The following is a 4,772-nucleotide window of genomic DNA, read 5'->3' as shown; positions in this document are numbered from 1 at the left end:
GGTGTTAATTAAAGGTTAAATAAGTAAATTCTTAAGTAAAGTTAAGTAAACAAAATCTATTTTCCTATTCATTCATCTTCTTTGCTGACTTTGAAAGGGAAAATAAAAACCATTTAGGGTTCTTGAGCTTTCGGCAAGCTTTGGTGTGCACGTAAGTATTATTTTGTTCCGTTTCTAATTAATTTTTTTTGTTTTTGAAGTCGTTGTAGCTTAATCTAACTAGCCCAGGGACTAATTTGCAAAAATGTTAAAGGATTAGGGTTTTAACATAATGTGTTTATGTGATTCTTAAAAGATTATGAAAGATTATGAGTATTTGTTGTTAAATAAACCACTTTTGTAAAGTAATTTTTATAAAATTATCAAAAAGGGACTTATTTGTAAAAGTAGAAAATTTCATGTAAAATCTGTGAAATTCTAAATTTTAAGGATTGCTATAAGTTTTAGTGAATTCGGTTGGCATGAGATGTGGATGGAATTGATTAAATTTCATTTTATGAGTTTATGGACTAAATTGTAAAAAGTTAAATGTTAGGGTAAAATTTTAATTATGCATGAATATGAATTATGGAGTAAATTAAATATTTGAAATTTTTGAAATATTTAATTGAATATGATTATTTATTCAGATCAAAATAAATCTCAGCTGGATTTAAATTGAGGAAAGCCGAAAATTACAAATTAGCTTGATCGTACTTCTACGTTTTAGATACTAAGGTAAGTTCATAGTATTTAAGTGTATAATTGAATTTCCATATGTATTTTTATCTTATAAATATGTAATTAACTTTTTATGTAAATTATACCCTGTTTTACTTTAGTACCCCTGATTGCACTTATGTGCCCCTGATTGTACTTCGGTATCCTTGATTGCACTTACGTGCCCCTGTTTGTACTTCGGTACCCCTAATTGTAGTTACGTGCCCTATTTACATTTTGCTAACTTTAATCAAGTAAACTAAGAGTTTCATTCATTTGATGTTAAGTTATTAGATTTGATATGTTCTTACTAAGCTCTGTAAGCTTATCCGTTTTTGTGTATCATTTTGTAGATCACTTTTGCTAACCTTTGGACGGATCGAATCTTCGGCTCACACTATCCATCATTGTTGGTAGCTCTTGAACTTTTTAGGGTTGTGGCATGTATATATATATGGCTATATATATGTAGTTGTTTTGGTATAATATGGTGAATTACTAAACTAGTTGATTAGGTACTTTTCTAAGTTGTTAATAGATATCTTTTGGTACAATAGAATGTTATAAAAGTAAACACTTATGGATTATTTTAGTTTATTGATGAATTAAGTGTGGTGTTTGGTTTTTAAATATGGTATGGATATGATCAATTTAATGCTTTTAGAATTGGTATGGATTTGATCAATTTGGTATGTTTTAAATTGTGGGTAATTATGAAATTTTTAGATATATTTTATGTATGTGATTGAGGTTCCTATATGGCATATTGGTTGTATAGAATATTAGTTTAGTGTGTGGATTTTTTATGCAGGTTTTGAGCATGTTTTTGAGTCTTGAGCATGTGTGCAAAACTGCCTAATTGTATGCTTGTGAAGGGTGAAAGAAATAGCTTGATTTTAGCCATTTTCTTATCCACACGACCAAAGACAAAGGCGTGTGCCTCAGCTGTGTATAACACACGGCCATGTGACATAGCCATGTGTCCTCTGTAGGTTTCAAAGGGTGGAAAGTCAGGTAGTTACACGGCCTAGCACACAGCCTGGCACACAGGCATGTGGCTTAGCCGTGTGGCCCAAGTCAGAGAGTTACACGGGCATGGACACAGGTTAGGACACGATCGCGTGTCCCTACTTTGAATGTTCACACGGCATGAGACACGGGCATGTGTCTCATCCGTGTGACCCCTATAGCATGAAATTTTCTAACTTTTTCTTTATTGTTTCAAATGTTCCTGATTTAGTCCCGAATCATTTTTAAAGTGTTCTTTTAGCCTCATGGACTCAAATAAGGGATGATATGTATGTGTTTTAACGAGCTTTGATATGATTTATGAAATGTTTAAAAATGAATGATTTAAGTTGTGTAATTACGTTAATGTTCGGTAACCCTATTATGGTGACGGATATGGGTTAGAGGTGTTACACTTCTAGGATGATCTTGTGCATGCATATAGATGGACTAATGCCACGAATATCGACTATAGTCCATCCGATAGCCTTCTTGAATTATTTCAATACTAAGATGAGTTTCTTTTCTTGTTCTATGGTCAACTCTACTAAAACAATCACATGGAAAGTAAAAGCGTTACCTAAATAAACATATTTTAAATGTGAGGGGAAGTACCTTTAGTTCTAATTTAGGTGGCTCTTCAATTGACGCTTTCGGCTGGACAAAATCTTTGTTTCCTAACTCTAAAAACTCAAAGTGAAATTGCGGACTAAATCCCCTTTGATTAGCTTCTAGCAAAGCTAAGTATTCCTCTCCCTCTTCATCACTTGGATGGTCTGATGTTAAAATTTGCTCAAACGGGTCCTCAACATAGTCAAGTTCCCTTTCCATGACTAATTCCTCTAAATCGGATACTACAGAACAATCATCAACTGTGTCAGGAAATCGCATAGACTTAAAACATTAAATGTTACCTAATCATCATAAACAAGCATAGTAAGCTTTCCCTTCTGCATATCAATAAGGGTCCTTCTCGTTGCTAGGAAAGGCCTTCCTAGGATGATTGAGACCTCTTTATCTGCTTCAAAGTTTAGAATAACAAAGTCAATAAGAAAAATAAGTTTTTCAGAACGTACCAATAAATCCTCAATTTTTCCTTCTGGATGTGCTAAGGATCAATTTGGTAATTGAAGTGTAACCGAAGTAGGTCTAACTTCACCTATCCCCAACTTCCTAAATATGGACATAGGCATCAAGTTGATGCTCGCACCCAAATCACATAGTGCCTTACCATAATAAGTTGCTCCAATGTTGAAAGGAATGGTAAAACATCCAAGATCCTTCAACTTTGGGGGTAGTTTGTCTTAAAGATATGCACTACATTCCTTCGTCAGGGCTACTGTCTCAAATTCTCCAGGTCTTCATTTCTTAGACAAGATATCCTTCATGAATTTGACGTAATTCAGCATTTTTTCAAGTGCTTCCACCAACGGAATGTTGATATGAAGTTACTTGAGTACATCTAGAAATTTTTTGAACTGGACTTCCTGCTTCTGCTTCTAAAGTCTTTGTGGGTAGGGCGGTGAAGGATTCTTTAATGGAACTGGTTGATTCATCTTCTGTGGCAATTCTGCATCTAGTGAAGTTAGTAGTTTATCAGAATTGACTGGTTCGGGAGTTACCTTATTAGGTTTTACAGATTTTGGTTCGGTGAGATTATAGTTTCAACACTTGGTTTAACTTCCACTGAGTCTTAAGCATCAGCTGGCTCTTCTTCAATTTTGACAGTGTTGGATTCTAATGTCTTTCTGCTTCTCAATGTCAATATTTTACAATACTCTTTCCCTAGATTTCTTGGGTTCTCCATATCACTAAACAAAGCACCTTGTGGTTGGTTCCTAAGTTCAATAGCAAGTTGACCCACTTGATTCTCCAAATTCTTTAAAGTGGCGTCATTTTTTTGCCATATATGCCTTTAATAGGTTCTCTAAGCTATTGGAAGGTATAGCTTGAGTTGATTTCTGAACTTGTTGGGTAAAAATATGTGGCCGGGTCGGTCTAGGTTGTGCATAAGTGTTACTGGTTCCAGCCCCTTGGTTACTCCAGGAAAGGTTAGAGTGGTTTCGCCAAGATGGGTTATGAAAAATTGGATTACAGTCCTTGCCTTCTTGGTTCTGGGTTTGATGGACATTCTTCGAACAAATGTCCTTCCCCACAATAAACATAGGCTACATTTTCAAATTGGTTCAGTGGTTGTGTTACAAAACTATTAAACCCATTAGTGGTAAAAATTTTAAGCATCGATGATATTGACGATACTTGAGATGCAAGTGAAGTGAGAGCGTCCACTTCATATACTCCAGTGACTCATCTTCCTGACACTGCTCGATTGGTTGGCCATTGATAATTTTTGCTGGCAATCCTCACAATGATTTCATAAGCCTCGTTATAAGACTTAGAAAAGAGAGCACCATTAGCAAAAGTGTCCACTACTATCATCGTGTGAGCATTGAGGTCATTATAGAATGTCTCAAGTTGGACGCAATATGGGATTCCATGATGAAGGCACTTTCGTAATAATTCTTTGTACATTTCCCATGCCTCATACAAGGACTCGACATCCATTTGTTGGAAAGTAGTGATCTCATTCCTTAACTTAGCAGTCTTGCTTGGTGGGAAATACTTCACGAGGAATCTCTCTGCTAACTCTTGCCATGTGGTAATGGAATGTGGTGGCAATGAGTTCAACCATACTCGAGCTCTGTCCTTTAGTAAGTATAAGAATAACTTTAAATGGAGTGCATCTTTGTGTACTCCGGCTAGCTTGAAAGAATCGCTCACCTCCATAAAAAATCTTAAGTGAAGGTGAGTATAATGCCCTAAAATTTCTAATTTCGTTATTTTGAAAATATGATACAAAAATTTGTCAGCTTTAATGGTTATGAGTTCTGGGAGTGTTTGGGAGGTCCCAAGTTCAAGCCTTCGCTTGGGCAAATTTTTTTATTTTGAATGAATTAGGCCTTGCTCTTGTTCAATAGGCTTTTATTTGATTGTTGGGTAAATTACATCAGAATGGGCCTGCTGGTGTGGTGGTTAAATGGTGTGTTATTAGCGTAGAGGTCTTG

At 35.4% G+C, this 4,772-nt stretch overlaps 1 non-coding gene across 1 annotated transcript; it reads left to right on the top strand.

The window, feature by feature from the left end:
* The first annotated feature begins 4,198 nt into the window (after positions 1-4,198).
* LOC128032136 (small nucleolar RNA R71) lies at positions 4,199-4,305 on the top strand. Its single transcript, XR_008188265.1, has one exon. It is a non-coding gene; the product is annotated as a small nucleolar RNA R71 (small nucleolar RNA).
* Positions 4,306-4,772: the final 467 nt, after the last annotated feature.

Source organism: Gossypium raimondii, chromosome 8 (assembly GCF_025698545.1).
Source record: "Gossypium raimondii isolate GPD5lz chromosome 8, ASM2569854v1, whole genome shotgun sequence".
Taxonomy (NCBI): Eukaryota; Viridiplantae; Streptophyta; class Magnoliopsida; order Malvales; family Malvaceae; genus Gossypium; species Gossypium raimondii.
The sequence above is the reverse complement of the archived record's forward strand: the minus strand, read 5'-3'. Positions and strand labels throughout refer to the sequence as shown.